General features: G+C 41.7%; 1 long non-coding RNA gene across 1 annotated transcript; it reads right to left on the bottom strand.

Annotated features, from left to right (window-relative positions):
* Positions 1 to 12,599: 12,599 nt before the first annotated feature.
* Positions 12,600 to 22,454, bottom strand: LOC148112612 (uncharacterized). Its single transcript, XR_015729109.1, has 2 exons — positions 22,368 to 22,454; positions 12,600 to 12,698 (listed from the first exon to the last, which is right to left on the bottom strand). It is a non-coding gene; the product is annotated as an uncharacterized LOC148112612 (long non-coding RNA).
* Positions 22,455 to 23,575: the final 1,121 nt, after the last annotated feature.

Genomic DNA, 23,575 nt, shown 5'->3' with positions numbered 1-23,575 from the left:
ATACATATTCTTTAAATCACTATTCATGTTATAGAGTGTCATTTTGAAATACCCTTTTCATATTTGCATATTTTTACAGAATGCTTACATGAATATTTGTCAAAGGTGATTGGTTTGTAATTGGCTTTCGCTGATGTTTGATTAACAATGTATGCATTTGGGTTTTCAAAACAATTGACATGGACAGAACTTTTAGATACTGGCAATATCACTGATGGATTCAGATTCTCTAGAAAATATTTGTGTGTCTGGTCTGTCTGGTTACATGGTTCATATAATCATAGTCTTTGTAGTGTCTGTAGTACTGTTTGATCTAATGAATTTAGTATATTTTTATATTATTTTCACAGATGCCAAACTGATACAAGCATGCTCATAAATAAAATTACCAACAATATGGTTTTTTACATTTTGGATTAGTTTACAAAATTGCTATATAAAATTAAATGAAGAGACTCTGAGTATATTTATTTATTAATAGTACTTTTAAACCTGCTGTATCATTGGATTTGTATACATCATGTTTACAACAGCCTATTTCTATAGTTGCTGCCATAAGGAGCCAAAATTGGTAAAAAAATAAACATAGAACTAGAAAATAAAGTGGATGTCCTCAGAAATGAAATTCAGATATGAACAATCATGCAAAAGTAGGAAAACTTATCTACCCCATTAAGAAGCATCATTTTAAATGGGATTGCTTTTTGGTTTATCTCAATGAAATGGTTTAATTTTCTACACTTGTAAGTTGTCCCACAAATTCATTTAACATTTTAGGGGGTCACAAAGTTTGAATGTTTCAAGTGATCTAGAGCATCCCCCCACACAGTCCGTGTTTACATACGTAACAACTTTTCAGTCTGTTCCTCTATTAAATAATTAGCAGAATATTGCATTGGCTTTTTTGGCTGCTAGCTCATATTTAAGTGTTTGTCCACTAGGACTTACACTTAGGCAAGAAAATCCAAAAGTACACATATAGACTAGGTGAAACCAGGCTTATTAGCAGTAACTGTGAGAGGGAACTTGGAGTCTTAGTGGAGAACCAGTTAAATATGAATCAGCAGTGTGCAGTGGCAGCTAAAAAAGCCAATGCAATCCTAAATTGCAATAACAGAGGGATACAATTAAGATCAAGTGAGGTAGTAATACCACTCTATAAAGCCTTAGTAAGACCACACCTAGAATACACTTTTGGTCACTATACCATAAAAAAGATGTTGAGACTCTAGAAAAAATGCAGAGAAGAGCTACCAGGATGATTAGGGGTCTGGAGACTAAAACTTTTCAAGAACGGTTACAGGACCTTGGCATGGCTAGTCTAGAAGAGAAGGACCAGAGGAGACATGATAGCAGTGTTCCAATATTTGATGAGCTGCCACAGAGAGGAGGGGTCAAGCTATTTTCCAAAGCACCTGAAGGCCAGACACGGAATAATGGATGGAAACTGATCAAGGAGAGATTCAACCTGAAAATAAGGAGAAATTTTCTGACAATGAGAACAATCAACCAATGGAACAGCTTTCCTTTGGAAGTTGTGGGAGCTTCATTACTGGAAGCTTTCAAGAAGAGATTGGACTGCCGTTTGTCACAAATGGTATAGGACAGTGAGGGTGAACCTTTTAGACACTGAGTGCCAAAACTGTGCTTCTTGCATTCTTGGACAGGACGGCAATGGCACTGCAGCAGCTTTTTTGGCGCGTTTGAGACCTCTGGTAGTTTTAGGCAGCCTCCGGCCAGCCGCCACCTCTTTGAGAGCCGTTTTGCCCACCGGGTTCTGTGGGCGTGGCTTGGGGGTTATGTGACATGGCCATAAGTGACATCAAGTTGGCCACACCCACTTAATCACATGACCCCCCCCCCCCCAGGCCATGGCCACAGAACTGGTAGTGGAAAAATTTGAATCCCACTGATTAATACTGATATGTCTATTAAGATTACTAGTATGATTATGGTTATTGTTCTACCTTTACTCAAAATTAATTATGCCCAGACAACACGGTTTAGATAGACACGGAATTTTTTATGGTTTTAAAGAAAAAATGTACCATTAAAACATATTTTTTTTAAAAAAATAAGATTTTCATCCATGGAAACTTTCCTAAGCTCTCTCTAAGTTTGTTAAAATCAGCTTTTTTAAAGTCTAGAACACTGGTTTCATTATGTTCTGTTGTTTGTATTTCTATTATATTGAATTTCAATATGATATGGTCACTCTCCCCTAACGTTCTGGCAACTGCAACCCCCTCTATCACTTCTTCTCTGTTAGTAAGAATTAGGTCCAATGTACCTCTAATTTTCTCCTCTTTTTGGATGACAAAATTGTCAGCTAGGTTGGTCAGGAATCTGTTTGATCTCCCACGTGATGCAGAGTTTGTCTCCCAGTTTATGTCAATGTAGTTAAAGACCCCCATTACATATTATTTCCAATGAAACATTTCTCCAGATCATTAGCTGTCATCTGCTTCCTGTATTTTCCATCCACCGATTCTGATTTTATTCTCAAGAGTACCAATTGCATCGTTTTCCATCACAGTCGCTTTTATCAAGAAATAATCCAGTTGTATAATTCTGATCATAAGAACTAGCAACACTATGTGTGTCTTATTTCCAAGAAATATATTATTCTTTATCTCTTTTTTACCCAAATTATGGTGTTTGGTTTTTGTAAGTTAATCACCAGCTAAACCAGGACTAGACACCAAGTTGGAGAAATCTATATTGGCTACCTTTTGTCAAAGGCCAGGATGTCTGAGTGATGTGCAGCCACCAGGTGTCAGTATTCTTTAAACATACTTTGGGTTTCTCTCAAAGCATCTCAGAATTATGTGTAAATTAAGACTGCCAGGTCTAAGTGGCAAAGATCTTAATTTCTACTATCTGTCAGAAAAGAGATACAGAAAAAATTACTTATTTATCACCATCTACTGATTGTCCAAATTTAGTAGCTCTAATTCAAATCCTTTCAGAAAGAAAACAAGTTTTTTCTCATTAACTGTTTTTGCCTTCTTGATTCTAAAAGGGGAATTGAGTTTCTGTGCAAATCTCTAATTCTAAAAAAACTAAGCCTCAAGACTTTCATCTCTTCTTCTTGCCCTAATGCTGCACAGAAATTGTAATTAGATAAACATGCACCAGCCTACACAGTGATTCCAGTCCTTGTTTAGCAACATTTAGTGACCATTCAAAGTTAAAGTGATGCTAAAAAAAAAGCCTTAGTGACCAGTCCTTGCATTTAAAACGTTCGCAAGATCTCTGCTCTTATTTTCACTTGCTTATTTACCCCATACCATAATTTTTTCGCAGAGAAAAAATGAAGTTCACTTGAAGGAAGTAGCAAGAAGCAAAGGAAAACTGAAGTCAGATCATAATTCTAGTCACAATCACATGCTTTTCACTTAGCAACTTCCTCTCTTAGTGACCTAGTTTTTGGCCCCCATTACAGTCAGTAAATAAGAACTACCTTATTTACATAATCCATTCATAGCCTGTCCTACATAATCCGTTCATAGTCCACTTTATGAACATAATCCATTCTAGCCTGTCCTACAAATACCACTGAACTTTGGGAATGAGGTCTTCAAAATGATTAGAATATTTAGAACAGATCCTCCCTAGCTCTCCGTACCGGAACTGGCATCCAACTACTCCATTATCTATGCCAAACTACATTATCTATGCTGAACTACTACATTATCTATGCCATCTATTTCAAAAAGTAGAAATGATATTTCCAGCCCAACTAAGGATAAGAAAGTAGTTGTTCAAGAATTCTCTAGCAGCTCCAAGAACCACCATTCAAATTAATCCCATCAAGGAAAGCTTTGGAATCAGGGAGAGAGCCCTGTGCCTTTTCTGAAGGGGAAAGATGCAGGTCAGATAATGGACTCAAAAACAGCAGCATTTGAAAACACCTGATATTTTAGTTCATCTTCAAGGGGGGGAAAGGATAAGGAAAGCAAAACTGTTTCTGTGGGTCCTATCCACTAAGGAGGTACATCCGGCGGGACCCAGAAAAGGGGCCTTCTCTGTGGTGGCTCCCTCCCTTTGGAACATCATCCCTGTGAAATTAGACTGTCCCCCCCCCCACTTTCTCAGTCTTTCGGATGGCCCTGAAGACGTGGTTGTGCCAGTGAGTCTGGGGAACCCAGAGTGTGAGGGAGCCCATCAAATAGGGGAGCTTATTTAATCATTGCTGTCATATACAGGAGAGGAATGTATTATTTTTTATTGTTTTTATTTTATTTTATTGTTTTATTATTTCTATTGTGTGGTTTTTACTGTTTGTAAGTTGCCTAGAGTCACTGTGAGTGAGTAGGCAGCTATATACATTTTCTAAAATCAAATAAATAAAATTCTAGAAGGACACTATCAAGGAAACCAGGTTCCTCAGCAATGGCTGCTCAGTCTAAGGAATAAGAATGGGCCAGATGTTCCTTCCGTGCTTTAAGGATTATGGACATTGTGAACTGCCTTAAAGTTGCCAACATTGGACAGCCCTAACTTACTGATTTCTATTCTGTGATTAGGGGGACCCAGACATGAGCACTTAGAAAAAAATATTTTCCCCAGTTCTCCTTTTCCATAGATATTTTTATACAGTCATTCTCTGAAGGGCTTGAGTGGTAGTCCTTGTTCTATCTCTATCACCCTGACTGCCTTGAAGATACAAGTTGCTCATGTAGCAGTGATCAATTTCACTCCATGTGTCTCATATGACTCCTCTTCCAGGAAATATAAATGAAAGTAAGGTTTCTTTTAAGGGTGTACTATAGAAATTACACACCATTTTAAATACAGGTCTTCCTTGGATTGTTTTTTAAAAATGCCAGCATCTTTGTTGTTTCCTCTCCTTTAACTGGGTGCTTGGCTGACATCCTAATCACTGTTTAATAAATGAATAACTGTTGTCATGGTTGCTGTAGCAAAGAAAATACAAGAATTCTTGGATTGAATGAGCATGATTCATTCTTAAGTTTCTTTCCAACAACGGCTCTTCTGTATTTAGAGGCAAAATGGCGAGCAGCCAGATTTTCCAAGATCCTCAATGATATGGAGAGTTTTAAGAGATGATGAAGGCCAAGGAAGGATGCAAAGAAAGCTTGTAGCCTTTCCCTCTGTCTGCACAGAGTATTTCTATTTTAGTAGTACTAGAAAAAGGCTACTATGTGCATCTGACACCGTTGCAGTTGCTAACTAAAGACATCTATCTAGGCACACATAGGAATATGTGACGTAAGCAAAGGTAAGAATAATTCAACTCTGACTTTTAGGTTCTGCTAATAGTGACACTGACCTTTTAAATTGTTCATCCATTCTAATTAAAAGACAAATATTTATTAAAAAATAGAGAAGGAAATATTTGTTTTAAATAAGCCAGAAATGACTGTGCATTCCACAGATTATTTACAGGAACACTTTTAATATCTTGGACTAGTTCCCAGGCTCATCTTTCTATTTTTGGCTCTGCTTGGTTCCAGTGGTAAGTGAAAGTGAGAATAACAGTGTATTTCTAGATGTAACTGTAATAATCCTTGGAAGATATACCTGGAAATATCTCTTCCAAATAGTGTATATGGTGAATTTTTCCAGGAGTTTAAATTAGGTGAAGTGAGAAAAGTCTTCTTCTTTGTATTCCCCCCGAAGACATTTCTGCTCTCCCTCCAAACTTCTATGGGGAGTTTGGAGGCTTCTTGGATAATATGGGGTGAGTTATGGAGTTGCTCATGAGAAAAAAAATACACTGAATTGGACAAAACTCAACATCATTGAATAAGTGAGGCAGAAGGTCTTATTCTTGGCATGGAGGAGATTTCAGTGACGAGAAAATGGCAACTGTATTGATAGTCTTCATGGATCTATCATGACCTTGTCTAACTCCTGGAACGCATCACCTTGCAACAGCAACAGCGCACTTTCACATTGTCATTTTACTGAAGTATGAGGGATTACCTTGTTCCTGAATGACAAAAATCAAATCAAAAGATAAACACAATAAGTCTACAAGTTCCACTTCTTATTAGCAGGTTTTATGAATTCTTAAAGCCTTGCTGTGTGTCATAAAGCCACTGGTGCCTGTCGCTCTGCGCAAAGATGTATCAAGGGACAAGGAGTTCTCCAGTTATTCTGACTAGGGAAGAAACAATATGTCCATTTATCATTTAAGGTTGTTTTATTATTAAATTTCATTTCTGCCTCTCTGTTTATATAAACATTCAATCCACCAGAATGACCCGACCAAGAAACCAGATCCACAGAATTGCTAAATGTACTTTATTGAGATTGGCTACAATTAAAAAATTTGCAAATCTGTCTTTTACCTCCTTCTCCTTCTTATATTTTGATGAATTAGGAGATGTATATCTGAGCTGCTTACCTACATTATCTGTCTGTTGTGGTTTTAAAAGTATTTGTATCTCTTATTCCCTAGATTTTGCATCATGCATTTATCCATCAGGATTATCTTCTTTACCCTCATAACAACTTACATTAATATATTTCAGTTTTTGCCATGTTCTCTCCATTCTTTCATCTTATTGGCGATTCAAAATGACACAGTCAACTATAGAGTTCTACCCATTTCATCCGAAGCCTAAAATTGGTATTCCTGTGGACGGAGTCAGGGGCATCTGTAAATCATAAGAGTGAAGTCATTGTACAAATTAGATAACTGTTATACCGAGTTTCATTTCAGTCATGACATCATGACACAACTGAGGCATTTCCCAAATGAAATTTTGACATATATGATGCCATCATGTTTTCTGCTTAAGAAAGCAGAAAAACACCACAAATTTCTGATATTACAAGGTTTCAGATTGGAAGCCTTTACATGATAGCTGAAACATGTGAGGGCCTCTTTCCTGCTGATATATTTGTCCAGATGGTTCAGGAAAACTTATATTCGTATATGGACTGTCAGGTTGGAGGTAAGCAGTTCCAACATTAGGTAGAAACTTCCTATTATGGTTGCACTTCTAAAATTTCGGCCTCTCATTTTTCCAATAGTTAACCCAATTTGTCCCCTTTCATGCCAATCTCAATGACAATTTGCATTGATTTTAATATTTGTATTCATGAATTGTATATATTTAGTTCATTGTTTTTTGACCAACCTTAAAGCTGGCATTTTCATGACCTTTCTTTTCTGAGAAAGATGTAGTATTGGAAATAAAAAACCCAGTCAGGGAGGAAAAATACAACATGAAAACCTATTGACATTCTTTGCAGAATACCTGAGAGATTGGATTTCTCTGCTGCTAAATTCAGAAACATTTTGGAGTTTCAGGAGCTTCAGAAATATATGACCTATTAAACTCCCTCCAAAGAGGGCTTATTTCTACCAGAGTTTTTCAGGAGACTAAATTTACCCTGTTTCCCTGAAAATAAGACCTATCCAAAAAATAAGGCCTAGCATGTTTTATGCATGCACCTAATATAAGCCCTACCCCAAAATAAGCCCTACTTAAAAGCCTGTGCAGCCAGCTGCCTGCCCATTCCATCTGATTGCTCACAGTGCCAAGGCCATAATGCAAGGCAGGGTGGTGGTGGAGCTGCCCCATGTACACCACACCGGCTTACCTCAGAGCCCCTGTAGCCAGACCATCCATGCCCCAACACCTGCCTCATGGTGGCAGCACCAACAGCCTTGTGCAGATGAGTCCATGTGGCCACTGGCCCACTTCTTCTGCTTGTGCATGGCTGCAATGGAGCAGGAGGCTGAGTGGTGTGCTGGTGCTGTGGCTGTGAGGTGAGGTGAGGCAGGTGTCAGGGAGTGGATGACCTGGCTGTGGGGCACGTAGGGCAGTTCCACACCCCACAACCTCACCTCATGGCCATGGCACTGGCGCATCGCTCAGCCTCCTGGTCTGTTGTGGCCATGAGCAAGCAGAAGAAGTGGGCCACCTAGGATCCTGCTGGATGGGGCTGCCAGAGCTGCTGCAACAAGGCAAGGCAGGTATTGGGGTATGGGTAACCCATGCTGTGGAGGCCCTGAGATAAGCTGATCTGGGGCACATGGGGTAGCTCCACCCCCCTGCCACACGATGGTAGCACTGGCACACTGCATGGCTTCCTGCCCCTCCATGAGCAAGAAGTGGGCCTCCTGTACATGGAAAAAAAATAAAACACCTCCCAAAAATAAGCCCTAGTGCTTATTTCCCCCACCACCACCACCACCAAAAAAATAAGACCAGGTCTTATTTTTGGGGAAACATGGGTATTTGAATTGTAAAGTTCTGTTTTACTGAATAGATTAACCTTTATTTGTTTTATTGATCTTCCCGTGTTAATTATGTACTTTTGAAAGAAAAGAGTGCTAGCTTTAAAAGTTTTTAAATGTTACATTATTACTTTGTTTACTGCTTACCTGAAGAAAAGAGGGAATGAATAGAGATACTTTAAACATGTGACTTGTCTAAAATAATACCCATTTATTGGTAAATACTTTAATTGGTTTGGAAATTGATTGTTCCAAGTTTTTTTAAGTGGCTGAGTTCTTTAATTGTACCTGGGAGTGTTTCAAATACTCTGTTGTAACCTTTGAACCGATTTAGTGCAAATGGCTTACTTTTAAATAGGATTATTTCCATCATGCAATGTTTGTTGAGGTTGCATCATAGGTGTTCTTTGTTTTCACAGAGAGCCAGAGTTATAAAAGAAGAGAAAGGCAAATATGGAAAAAATTACTCTGTTTCTTCATTTGTTTTGATACACAAAGCTGCAATCTGTTTACTATTTCTATATATTTTCTGGTATTTTTATTTCCTGAGTCCTAAGTACATGAAGATTGACAGAATTAGGCTACCTGGATAATTCATTACTTTAAATCAGTGGTGTCCAACCTTGGCAACTTTAAGACTTGTGGACTTAAACTCTCAGAATTTTGATTGGCTGCTGGGAAATACTGGGCTGTCAACAGGCTTAAAGTTGCCAAAGTTGGACATCCCTACTCTAAGTAATACATTGTCCATGGGCTTTCCCTAAATTACCAGGCAATTTATCCATATCTATAAAGATACTTAACATAATAGAAATGATGAGCTACTGGTGGAAGCAAAATGCTACAGGACCTTAGTTTGCCAAACGGTGCTTTAATTTTTCTTTCAGGGAAGGGTGCATTTATTTATTTTATTTTATTTTATTTTATTTTATTTTATTATTTTATTTTATTTTATTTTATTTTATTTTATTTTATTTTATTTTATTTTATTTTATTTTATTTTATTTTATTTTATTTTATTTTATGCCATTTATATGCCGCCCTATCTCCGCGGACTCAGGGCGGCTCACAACAGTAAAAATGCATAGTTCCTCATTAAAAGTGATCTAAAATTAAAGTTCCGATTTAAAACAATTTAAAATTCATTAACCCCCCCCCCCCATCAGTCCAGGCTGCGGACCAACCAGGTCTTCAAATCACGGCGGAACGAGCGAAGGTCAGGGGCCATTCGGAGCTCCAAAGGAAGTTGGTTCCAGAGGGTGGGAGCGCCCACAGAGAAAGCTCTCCCCCTGGGGGTCACCAGCTGACACTGTCTGGCCGACGGCACCCTGAGGAGGCCCTGTCTGTGGGAACGCACCGGGCGATTGGGGATTGTCGCTGGCTGCAGGGGGTCCGACAAATATCCCGGGCCTAGGCCATGAAGGGCTTTGTAGGTGATAACCAGCACCTTGAACCTGACCCGAAGGGCAACCGGTAACCAATGCAAGTCAGGCAGGAGGAGTGTAACATGGGAGTGTCAGGACGCTCCCATCACAACCCGCGCGGCCGCATTCTGCACCAGCTGAAGCCTTCGAGTGGTTTTCAAGGGCAGCCCTAGGTAGAGAGCATTGCAGTAGTCAAGACGGGAGGTGACCAGCACATGAGTAATGGTGCATAGGGCAACTTGGTCAAAGTAAGGGCACAGCTGGCGCACAAGGCGAACCTGGGCAAATGCCCCACTGGTCATGGTCGTTACATGGTCTTCCAGAGACAAACGTGAATCCAGGAGGACACCCAAGTTGCGAGCCCTATCCACCGGGGGTAACACCTCACCCCCTAATGGTCAACAATGGAATATCTTGATCGGACCAAGATGCCGGTACCCACAGCCACTCGGTCTTGGCAGGGTTGAGTCAAAGCCTGTTCCTCCCCATCCAGGTCCGTACCGCTTCCAGGCAACAGGACATCACGTCGAGGGCATCCCTGGGCTGGTTTGGGGTGGATATAAAAAGCTGGGTATCATCAGGGTATTTCTGTCTGTATATTCATCTAGAGATATTGCATTTCCTTGGGAGCCTCCAAAAATGCTGGATTGCACAAAGGAGCATATATTTAACCTGCCTATCTTATTTTTTAAAGAATTTATCGCTAGCACAAAGGTCAATCAGGTACTAAGAAATCGTATGCTGTTACCATGGGAAGGCAATGAACTGTTACTATGGCAACATGGAATAGCTGAACAAGTTGTTCTGTAAACTGAAACTGCAAACATATATTGTCAAAAACATTGGTGATATTAACACTGCCCTTCTCTTGAAAAACATTGATGCTTGAACAAGTTTTGCAATATTATTTTAGGGACGTCTTAATAAGTATGTAGGGCCTGTTGATTAGAGCAGCTAACTATTATATATTTATAAAATAGAGTTGTAAAAATTCATCTATTGTCCATCTGTCCTGTCAAAAATAGCACATAACCTGGTGTACTTTAAATGCTAACAAAAGTATTGTAGCAGCATCTTTTGTGGATGACATTCCACCTATATAAAATATATAAAATAATATTCTGTTGAGTTATGAGCACAAACGCATAATCACAATAAGGAGCGTCATCCTAGAAGCATAGGTGCACTTCCAGATACTTCTATGGTTACCTGAGAAACTCTTGAGTTACTGGAGTTTAATTGTAAATATTCAATTAAAATAATTAAATAGGGAATCTAGCATGCTACAAATGGTTTCATCTTTATTTACATCATGTAGTCAATGGACTTCACACCAACCCCATATCCATTCTTAGAAAATAAAAGATTAAGAAGGGTCAAAGAGGAACAGGAAAGCATAAGATGAAATTACTCAAAAGGAAAAAAGTTAGAAATTGTAATTTTGTGGAGGGGTTCATTTCATTTCTACTTTATTTTTCTTATTTTGTATATTCTTATTTTCTTAATTCTCTTTTAATTTCCTATACTTTTATTTCATTGGAAAATTCAGCGGGGTTTTGTGTGTGTTTGTGTGTGTGTAATGTAATTTAATGCTCTCTTTAAAATCTATCCATCTGACTGAGCCAATTTGATATCGTGGTTAAGGCACTAGGCTAAACCAGTAGACTGTAAATTCTAGTTCTGCCTGAGCCATGTAAGACAGCTTGGTGAGTTTGGCCCAGTCACTCTATCTCAGCCCAGCCCACCTCACAGGGTTGTTATTGTGGAAAAAATAGGAGGAGGGAGGTGTGTTCTATATGTTCATGGCCTTTAGTTATTTGTAGAAATAATAAAGGCTGGATATAATAAATTATTATTATCTCACAGAAAAAAATGGTCAGGAGAAGATGGCAATGAAAACTTAGGCAATGACTGCCATTTTATGACTGGACATACTTCAGAAGCCATTTTCAAGGGTGTCCATCACTCACTGTCAATATTCAAAATGGCCCAGTTGGTTCCACATACTCTATATTCACTTGACTTGCAGGAAAGCTGTAAGCAATTAAGTACCCTCTGCTATGCATTAGATTTTTATGTGCTTTTATTGTTTGCCATCAGCTTCCCTGCAAATTATGTGAAACGTTTATTTTTAGCTTAATAATATATTTCACACACCTCCTGAAGCATAATAGAGTACATTAACTCATGCTCTAATTACCACTGGTTAAATTTATTATACAAAATACTGTTGTTTGGTTTCAGCCGCTTTGTATATTTTCAAAGGTGCTACCAGTGGTGGGTTCCTCCCCGTTCGGTCCGGTTCGGCCGAGCCGGTAGCGGTGACGATATGACGTCACCAAACCGGTTCCCCCCCGCCCTCCCACCCACGTTATTCTTACCTTTTATTTGCTCCCACCCCCAATCTATTGCTGCTTCCTGAGTCCCAGCTGATGACTAGAGGGAAAAAAACTGTGTAAACTCTTGCCGCGGGGCTTCAAAGGGCCGTCCTACAGTTGATCAGTGTTAAAAGCAAACAAATGAGTCAGGTCGTAAGTGCGAGAACTTGGTTGTAAGTGCAAGGACCTTCCAGAAATGACTGACCAGCTAGCCACGCCCACCTAGTCACATGACCTCCAAGCCACACCCACAAAATAAGCCACGCCCACAGAACCGGTAGTAAAAAAATTTAGAAACCACCCCTGGGTGCTACATTCATCCTTGGCATATGCCCAGTAACTGCAATGGTAACAATTCTGTTTCCCGTCCCCCCTTTCATTTCTTTTAAAAGAAAACCATTCATTCTGTCCCTGAGGCCTGCTATGCAGATAGTTAGCAGATGTCCATCACTTAATCGCCATGCCAAGAAAAGTTCCTTCATATGCTGTAGTTCTATAGTTTGCATATATAATCACATGTTCAGTGTAGAAATGGGAATTTTTATATTGTTTTGGTTTCATAGAAGACAACTTCAGTTCATCTTAATTCCTTTTAATTTATTTCAGTCTGTCTGGCTGCAAAAAGTGAAGGACCAATAAAGGACAAGCCTGCTTTGTAAGCCAAATTATTCAAACCTGTAAGAAAATATTTAAGTTTATGTTAATACACCGCCTGAAAAACAATCTTCTGAATATAGCATACATACACACACAAACAGTATTCAAAGGACTTTTTAAAAAAGAAAACAAGTATTTAAAATTGGGTTGGCATCTGGCTTTCAGCAGGAATGACTAAAAACAAAGGTTTTATTGTGCTGTAGCTGTGCCTTGGTCATGGAAAGATATGGAGATTCAGAAATCATTTAAGTCTACTACTCGTTCATCTTTTTTCTTCAAGAAAAAACATTTTTACATTGAGAAAAATCAGAAAAACCTGTCCAAAGTTTTTGGATTTTTAATGCCAGCAGGGAATTGAATTTTAAAAAAGGAATAGTCAGCAAGCCTGCTTTAAGAACATTATTGTAAATTTGTACTGTAAGTTGATAACATTTTTTATTTACACAGCCCTTTTTACATAATACCATGAAAGGAAAAGGAGAGCAAGGGAAAGTATGCATATGTGCACAGATGAGTGGCAGCATATTTCCAAAGAAGTATTTCCTTGTTTAACTTTCATAATCTCTATTAAAACAACTTCTGGAGAAAGGAATAATTCTCTTTTGCATGCTGTCATATACTGTAGTTCTATAGTTTGCATATAGAAGCCATGCTATATTCAATGTAGAAATGGGAAATTTTCTGTTTGTTTTTGTTTTATAGAAGTAAACTTCTATAAGTCTTAGATCATCTTAGTACTGGCCTACCGGTAGTTGTTGGGACAGCTAATATTTTTTTATCAACATGCCTTGGTCTTTTACAAAACCAAAATGAAAATTTCCCAGAATGAATCCTTAAAGGATCTGAATCGTTTAAACTCACTTTCTGAATTGTTTATGAGGTCTTTTTTTTAAAATGGGCTTTTATTTTCTATTGTTTTATTATTTTCTATTTCTACTTTATTACTTTTCTAAGAAAACAGGAAGGAATAATGCTGATACAAATGCACATTTAAAAGAGTGTAGAAAATGTAAAGAAAAAGTATGCAATTAAAAAAAAGCAATAAAATATGAGTGGATAACGAGCAAATAAGTAGCAGATCTAAAATAGGAAATGGCCAATATATTGTAAAGGTAAAGGTAAAGGTAAAGGTTCCCCTCGTACATATGTGCTAGTCGTTCCCGACTCTAGGAGGCAGTGCTCATCTCCGTTTCAAAGCCAAAGAGCCAGGGCTTTCTGAAGATGTCTCCGTGGTCATGTGGCCAGCATGACTAAACGCCAAAGGCGCACAGAATGCTGTTACCTTACCACCAAAGGTAGTCCCTATTTTTCTACTTGCATTTTTTACGTGGTTTCGGACTGCTAGGTTGGCAGAAGCAGGGACAAGTAATGGTAGCTCACTCCGTTATGGGGCACTAGGGATTCAAACCCCTGAACTGCCGACCTTTCAATCAACAAGCTCAGCAAGTTAGCTACTGAGCCACCACGTCCCTATTGTAATTGTAATATTACGATATATTGTAAGATAACTTTATTTATATATTCATTTATTCATCTTGTTTGATATGGCTGTCCATCTCTCCAATGCAACTTTGGGGCAAGTACAGTAACAAGAATTGAAATAAAATATATGTTTTTTAAAAATACTAGTATAAGAGATTTTATACTCATTTCTAGGCAAAATATGTATTTAATAAATTGTAATACTGTGTTTTTCCAAAAATAAGACCCTGTCTTATATTTTTTTGAATAATAAGGGCTTGGCCTTATTATCAGGGGGGTCTTATTATTTTGGGGGTGCAGGAGGCTCCCCCAAAGCCTGCGTCCATCCAGTTCCCTTTTCCACAGCACCTGGCTCTTTATCGAGGAGGGTGGATGTGGGGCGGGGGAGAAGCAAGATGCGTGGAGTGAGAGTGGGCTCAGTCTTCTTGCTGTCTCTTCTCCACCCCCTCGCCAGGGGCCGGGGAGACGCAAGGCAGGTAAGACGGCTCCACACGCCCCAATGGTACCGTAACAGCTGCCTTGCTGCTGCCGTTCCCCGCCGTCTCTTTGTTGAGGGGCTGGCAGGTAGGGCGGGGGAGAAGCGAGAGGCATGGAGCATGACAGGGCTCCTCTTGCTATCTCTTCTCCCCCTCTTGCTGGGCATGGCAGGGCTTTCTGTCCCTGCCCAAATTGGATGCAATTTGGGGGTGGCAGGTGGGGAGAGGTGGGGCTGGGGAGACGTGAGATGTGTCTTACCTGCCTTGTACCTCCGTCGCATGTCTCACTGTTGTCTGCAGGCAAACACGTTGTAGGGTTAAAAAAACATCGCCAGTTCAATCAAACTTCTTGAACTCACGAAAAGTTTGGTTTTACCCTACAACGTGTTTGTCTGCAGGCAATGGCGAGACATGCGACAGAGCTGCATAGCAGGTAAGACACACGTCTTGTGTCTCCCCGGCCCCACCCCTCCCCACCTATTTCTTTTAATATTACAGCTACCAACACATTAATTAGTCCTTTCTTGCCTAAAGTAAATGACAGTTAAATAGAGAAGATTAGATACAGACAGAGGCATTCACAACTGTGTTCATAGTAGCAGCATTGTCTCCCATCACCAATTATCTCAAGTTTCCAGAAACATGTTTACTCTTTTCAAAATGAACCTGCATTCAGCAGAGAAAAACAATTAACTCAGTTATTTTATTTGAAAAAGACCAAAGCTGAAAATTCTGTAAATTTTCCAAGTAGTATGCTATAAATGCAAAAATGTACTGTCTTTCAAAATTACAGCCATATTTACATTGAAATGAACCAGTAGTGGGTTTCAAATCCCGGGGCTACCGGTTTGTTATTGGGAGTGTTTTTGATGATGTCTGGGCAGGCACCGCCGCTACTGGTTTGCTCTTACATTGTTCTCCAAATTTGGTAGCCTACTTAGAGTTGACAGCAACCCCCCCAAAAAAGTTTCAAATGTACGTTTATAAAGCAGGAGGCATGACTAAAAATGCAATATTGATTTAGTGACTGAAGTTACAATGGCACTGAAAAAAAGATTTATGACAGGTCTTTGCAGGTCATGATTGTCCAGCATCCCCATGATCAAAATTTGGACACTTGGCAACTGGCAAGTGGTATTTATGACTGTTGCAGTGTCCTGGAGTTATTTGATCACCACTTGCAACCTTTCCAGCTAGCTTCCAACTAGTAGTCAATGTGGGGAGTGGATTTGCTAAATGACTGCATGATTCACTTAACAACTGCAGTTATTTGCTTAATAACCATGGCAAAAGTCATAAAATCAGGTGCAACTCACCTAACAACTTAGCTTAGCAATGGAATTCTGGTTGCAATTGTGGTTCTCTGAAGGAAAGAAACGGCAGTCAGACTGGGGAAGACTTCCTCTATGCAGCAAGGACCGAGTCTGCTTAAATTTGAATAGCTCCGCCCTCCTGGCCCAGTGTTTCGACTCGGTCTATGCTGGATAGACGTGTCTTCCAGCCTTTCCAGTTGACTCTGACTCCTTTCTTGCTCTCCAAGCTTTTTTACAAGGATTTTTAGTATTTTGGATTGCTGGTTCCTGCCGCTATCCGGGGCTCCAGTTTGGAATCTGTCAGCTGACATATTCCCTCGTTAGCGCACTTTGTGATATTATCAGCCCTCCGATTGCTTCAACAAGCAGCGCTGCGTTTTAACGGCGATTTGCCTAGCAGCTACATTTCTTGGCTGGAGCTTGCCTTGCCGCCCGCATAGCGCCTTAATAGCCTTGAGCTAGCGATTTTCTGCCCTTTCGAATTTAGGATTTTGCTGGTGAAGGAACGGACCTTACAGGAGTGGAGCTTTGGTTTCGTAAGTCTCCCTTTACTGGGCTGATTAATTTGGGCACGCTTTTGCCATGGAGATCATTTTGATTGATTTTACCCTCAGAAAAATGGCAGATCGTTCCAAGGGGCGCAAGGGCCTGCCAAAGGGTTCTTCCTCCAGCCACAAATGCCACGACTCGGACCCATTGGAAGGGTCATCCGGCCATCCCCCTTCAGCGAAGAGAGCCAAGGCAAAGAAAGCCTCCTCTACCTCGGCCATCCCTACGCCCTCTCGGGAGGAACAACGTCGCCATAAGGCGATGGAAAGGGGATTCACAAAGGCTTCTCTGCAAGCCAGGCCAGTCTCTCCGGCTCATCCTTCGCAACTGCCTTCCAGACCAGGGTCCATTATCCAGGACAAGGTCTAAAGTGTCAGGGACCTGTCACCGGACCGCCCTCCTCCTCAGGGACCTGCCCCTCCACCAGGCAAGGAGCCTCTTTTTCAAACGGAGTCTGAAGTTCCTTCATCGCCTATATCATCTCAGGCCCCGGCCCAAATGGTTCCTCCCCTCCAACAACCTACCTCTCAGTTGCCTGAGGCCTTTGAGGTCCTTCTGACCAGGGCCATTCGTGAGGGATTTGCACAATGTTTGCAGCAGGTAGGGTTACCGCCTGGCCCTCAGGCCCCCGCCCCACCTGCCAGTGACGGGCACCAGCACAGGGCGTCGGAGGACCAACTCTCAGATCATGACCAGGCAGATTATGAATAATCTGGAGACCAGGCCTTGGTTTCAGAACCGGATGAGGCTCTGGATTCTGTTCTTTCAGAGGATGAAGGATTACTTCCCGACCAATCTCCTTTTATAGGCCTCTTTCGGCTGCAGATGTTCCGCTCTCTGCTTTTCAAAGTGATTGCTACCACTCGTTTGGGTGAAATCCCGTCTTCTGAAGCTCCTCCTGCCACTTTAGATCCGGCTTCAGCCTTATTCATGGAACCAACTGTGGCCCCTGAGACCATTCCTGCTCCCAAACTTTTCCTAGACGTCCTTCATCGTCAATGGTCTCTTCCTGGATCTGGTCCCAGTCCCAACAACCTGGACAAATGGCTCTACAATTCCGCAACTGCCATGGCAGACCTTTTACAACTTCCAACGGTCGATCCTCCGATCGTGACTCTGGCCAATCCTGCACACCCGACTGGTCCTCCAGAAGATTCCCTCCACCCAGAGGACAAACGAGTGTAGAAGACCCTTGTTAAGGGCCATCTAGCCGCAGCCTGGTCTATCAGGGCTTCCTCGGCGGCATCCTTTTTCAATTAAGCCGCTCTTCTCTGGCTCAAGCAGCTCCAAGACTGCTTGCCTCAGTCTGACTCCAGAACTCAGCAGGACATTAACAAGATTTCTGCTGCCCTGGAATACTCTGCTGACACGACGCTCAATGCTACCCGATTCACGACCAGAGCTCTTGGCACCTCTATAGCTTTGCGCCGTCTTCTGTGGCTCAGGGGTTGGCAGGCTGACATACGTAGCAAGTGGCAGTTGGCCTCTGCCCCTTACTCTCCAGGCAACTTGTTTGGTCCTCCCCTGGAACCACTTCTGATTGAGTCAAGGGACAAGCGCAAGATTCTCCCTTCACAGCACAGACGCTCAGATGCTCGCTACTCACCTTATCCTCAGATCCAGTCCTTTCGGGCCTCCGACTCCTCCTCCTTCCAGTCACGATACCAGCATCCTGCCCAGCCTAGGTCTCACCAGCTTGATTCTCAGGTCAGATCAGGGGGCAGGTTCCCGCCTAGACGGTCCTTTCAGGGTGGACGGGGTCGCTTCCCTCAGAGGGGCAGATAGATCTTCTCAGGACCCTCCTATAGGGGGCCGCCTGTCTCTTTTCTATGACCAATGGAGGTCTTCTGTAACTGATGCTTGGGTTTTGTCAACTATCAAATCTGGCCTTTATTGGAATTTCTGTCCCCACCGCCTTCAGTCTTTCTCTCCTGTCCCCTTTCTCACGATTCTGTTAAACAGGCTCTTGTTTCTTCTGCTATCGATCATCTTTTGGCTATCAGAGCTGTACAACCAGTACCCCCCGACCAATGAGGTAAAGGGTTTTACTCTCGCCTCTTCATTGTAAAGAAATCCTCGGGGGCCTGGCAGGCTATTTTAGACCTTAAGGCCTTGAACCGGTATATAATTTATCGCCAGTTCAAGATGCACACTCTTTTCTCCATTTTGGAGTGTCTTCGGCCCAGGGATTTTCTATCTTCCATTGACCTTACGTAGGCTTACCTCCACATCTCTATCCACCCTTCTCACCCTTCTCACCTAAGTTCCTTAGGTTTCACTACAAGGGTTCCCATTTTCAGTATAGGGCCTTGCCCTTTGGTCTTTCCTCTGCCCCTAGAGTTTTTACAAAGGTCATGGCCGCCCTGATTGGCCATATCCATACCCTTCCAATTCGGCTTCAATTTTACTTAGATGACATTCTAGTCCTTTCCTCCTCCCTTCCCTCGGCCCATAGGGATCTCTCTACAGTTCTGACTCTTCTTCAGAGTCATGGGTTTTCAGTTAACTGGCCCAAAAGCCACCTTTCTCCATCCACCAGCATAATTCATCTGGGGGCCTCTCTTAATATGCTTTCCTCTCAGGTGTCCCTTTCCCCTGGCCGCCAGGCCAGTCTCAGAGCTTTAGCTGGCCAGTGCGTATCGGAGGGGATTGTCTCGATTTTGAAACTATCTTGCCTTCTGGGCAAAATGGTTTCCACATTCAGCATTGTTCCCTGGTCTCACTTGCACAGCAGGGAGCTGCAGTGGCTCCTCCCACCCCACCAGCGAGCCGGCCGAAGTACCTTGCTGTCCCATCTTCGTCTACCTCAGTTCATCTCTTCCCTACGATGGTGGACCTCAGACACTATATCCAAGGGCAGTTGTTACAGGGAGCCTCATCGTCTTGTCCTCACAACAGACGCCAGTTTGACGGGCTGGGGGGCCCATTTGCAACATCACATGGCCCAGGGTCAGTGGTCCCCACTACCTAGAGCTGCGAGCGGTGCTCTCGTCCATTTCCGGGTCCTAGTGGAGGGCAAGGACATTCTCGTCCTGACTGACAACATGTCCACAAAGGCCCACATCAATAAAATGGGGGGCACCCGCTCCAGATCCCTTCTTGCAGAGACCATTCTCCTGGGTCACTGGGCCGAGGCACATCTCAATTCCATCAAAGCGGAACACATATCAGGAACAGCAAACGTCCAGACGGACGCCCTCAGCCGCTCCCAGTTGGACCACAGGGAGTGGAGCCTCTCCCCTCTTCTTTTTCACAACATCACGACCCGGTTCGGGAATCCAGTGGTCGACCTCTTTGCCTCCTCCCGGAACCACCAACTTCCCAGGTACCTTTCTCGCTTCCCGGACCCTCGGGTCAAAGCAACGGATGCCCTACGTAGCCCGTGGCCTTCCAGCCTCCTGTATGCATTCCCCCCCCACCGCTCATCTCCCGGGTTCTCCGGAAAATGCTAGACGAGAAGGCGGAACTCCTCCTCATCACCCCTCACTGGCCTCGCCAGCCGTGGTATGTGGACCTGATATCACTGTCCATAGTGGCCCATTGGCGCATTCCGGATTCCAGGATAGAACTGGTACAGGGATCTCTTCAACACCCAGATACCACGTGGCTCCAACTAACCGTTTGGAGGCTGAGCGGCTCCTCTTAACAATGGCCAGCATCCCCTCCAGAGTTATTTCCACCATCCAGGCTGCTCGTTGTTCTTCTACTTTCTGAATTTATGAGGCCACGTGGCGTTCCTTTTCCACCTGGTGCGGCCGCTCCTCCATCGATCCACTGTCTGCTTCGGTCATTCAGGTTCTCTCTTTCCTCTAGGACGGACTAGATGCCAGTTTGGCTCCAAATACGCTGCGATGCCAAGTAGCGGCCATCGCCTCCATCCTCTCCTGCAACTCCCCGGACTCTCTTTCTCGTCACCCATACATACGCAATTTCCTCGCGGAGCGGTTAACCTCCGTCCTCCTACCATTCACCGTTATCCTACCTAGAACCTTAACAAAGTTCTTACAGCTTTAACTTTGTCTCCGTTTGAGCCTCTCCGTCAAGTGTCACTCCGTTTCCTGTCCTTCAAGGTTTCATTTCTTATCGCCATCACCTCGGCTCGTCGGATATCGGAGTTAGCGGCCCTCTCGGTCCTCAGCGACCTCTGCATATTCCATAAAGACAGGGTGGTTCTTAGACTAGATCCGGCATTCCTTCTGAAAATTAATTCCGTCTTCCACCGTCCTCCCTAATTTTTGCTCGCATCCAGCGCATAGATTGGAACTCTCCTGGGACTCTCTAGATGTCCGTAGGGCTCTAAAGATTTACATCGCCAGAACGGCCGTTCTTCATAAGACGGAGGCTCTCTTCATTTCCTTTCAGCCGGCCTCCATTGGCTCCAGGTCAAGAGCACCACCCTCGGCCGCTGGATTAGGGCCACCATCTGCAACAGCATCTTCCTGTGCCACGCCATGTCACAGCATACTCGACAAAAAGCGCAGCCACCTCCGCCGCATGGGCTACCCAGGCGCCTCTGGAGGAGGTCTGTCAGGCTACTACATGGACTTCTATATCTCCCTTCATCCGACAGATGTGGATTCCTTTGCGTCTGCAGAGGCAGCCTTTGGCCGTCGAGTCCTGCAGGAGGTGCTTCGTTCCTAAGTCTGTCGGGCCGGAGTTTTCCCTCCCTGGCGACATGCAGCTTTGGTATGTCCCCAGTCTGACTGCCATTTCTTTCCTTCGGAGAATGGACGTTGGTCTTACCTGATACGTCCTTTCTCAATCAGAAAGAACGGCAGTCAGCCCCACCCTTGGTTTCCGGCCCTCTGGGTTGGCTGGGGGGTGGTGGATATTAATTCTTTGTCGTTACAGTCAGTCTGCGCCAGCGCCCTCGCCAAAACACTGGGCCAGGAGGGGCGGAGCTATTCACATTTAAGCAGGCTCGGTCCTTGCTGCATAGAGGAAGGGCGGTATAGAAATAAAATAATAATAATAATAATAATAATAATAATAATAATAATAATAATAATAATTATATATAAATATATCTATATGTATGTAAACTATATGAATATTATATATTTATAATATATGTATGTAAATATATGCATGTAAACTATATGAGTTCCTGCTTCTTCTAATCCAGTTTGTGCATCTGTGAGCCATTATTCCAAATACCATTGAAGTCCAGATTATGTAATCTTGAATATCATTTTACTAGTATGTTAAGAAAAATGAAAAATGAACATGGATTAAACATGCCAAAAAGCATAGTTTTTCATTTAGTTTGTCCTGGGTGTCTTATTTCTGCAAACGCAAAGGTGAATATGTCTTTGATAACGATACTATATTACCCAAAGGTTTAATAAAGGTATTGTGTAATTTTGTGATATCTTCTGTACTTTGGACTAGTGAGATGCAAAAAATAGATTTATCATTAGGAAAGGAAGGATGTAGACAAATTTATGAAGGATGTCAGTGTTGCTATTCAGGACAGTTATTAACTTTCATGAGTATCACTTTTAATAATAGTCACCGAAGAACATGAATAGCATGTATAGCTTTCTGACACACACACACACACATAGAGAGAGAGAGGGAGAGAGAGTAGACAGACAGCAACAAAATCTTTTCATCTTCCAGCAAAAAGGAGTAATAGATTTTATTCAGTAACTGCTGGAGCTGATTGCTTTAGTAAGTCTGGAAAGTTCTGGAGCCATTATAGTACATCATCATAAATTAATGCTGAATTCACACATTACTATCTATAGTATTATAGTTTATTCACTTTTGACATAGTATGTTGTGTGAAGTCAACTTTAGACAGAGTATCTAAAGGTCTATAGATGTAAAACAAAGAAACAAAGAAACATGCAATGTATTTTTACCTGAAGCAACAAGAAGACTTAAAATGGTCTGAGGGACGTCTTCTTTGAATTCTTAGAATGCTTATCATGTCCAAACATGCAAGTACTTTGACCAGTTATTCCACATGATACAGAGCAGTTAAGAAGATGTACTGTCATTACGCTACCACCATTATAAGAAATGTTACATATGCATGGATAAAAACCTGTTATCATGAGCAGCCACAAGTGTGTTGTTCTTGACTTCTAATTTCCTAATTATCCTGCAATCTATAAATGAGCAATCCTGGAACATTCTTCAAAATGATAGGTAAAATTGACCTTCAATGCGTATAATTTTTTTCTGAATGCTCTTCTTTTCATTAACTATTAACAGGGAAACATGTACACACACATATACTTATGAACTTGATAAGAAGAATACACCCAAGAACAAGAAGAGCAAAAGTCAGCAAACAGAAAATAGGAAAGATACCATTAAACTACTGTATAATATATAAGCAAACTGAGTTCCTTGAAATACAAATGTAATGGATGTAACTTTTAAGTTTAGATTTGTACCCCTTAAGCTGACTAGATGGCCTTACAAAATTCTTGAAAAGCAATTCAAATATAACTCATTTTCAAGGTGAACATGCAAAGAGAACTGAGAGTATAGCAGAGAAATAGGGAGTGTAGAGCTCAATCAAATACTGTTTTATTGGAATTTGCCAAAACTTTCTAAAAATTATATATAAATATATATATTTATACATATTGGTTGCCAGTCTGCTTCCAGGTCTGATCCAAGATATTTACCTTTAAAGCCCTTCATGACATGAGAGCAGGTTATCTGAGGTATGATAGATGAAAAAGATCAAAAAGATTAGCAGAACAGATTTGGAAGAGTTATTGTTAAAGATAGGTCAAGAAGACAAGCATTTGTCTATAATCAGCCAGAATTAAACCCAATTTGAAACGTCCATTGAGCAATGACCATGTAATGGTCAGCAATAAATACAGTATTATTGTCTTCTAAAGCTCAACAACACGATCTTCGTTAAATATTTTCACACAGATAGGAATAAAATAGAGATAACACTATTTTTTCTGTTCTATATATGTGAATGAAATCATGAGGGAAAAAAAAGAAATCATAGCAGTAAAATGAATGTGTTATTTATTTATAGCACATGTATTCTTGTAATTAAATAACACAAAAATGCCCCCTTATATAACTTCTTATATTG

This window comes from Pantherophis guttatus, chromosome 8, assembly GCF_059756535.1.
Source record: "Pantherophis guttatus breed Tessera chromosome 8, ASM5975653v1, whole genome shotgun sequence".
Taxonomy (NCBI): Eukaryota; Metazoa; Chordata; class Lepidosauria; order Squamata; family Colubridae; genus Pantherophis; species Pantherophis guttatus.
This window is presented reverse-complemented; position numbering and strand designations above follow the sequence as displayed.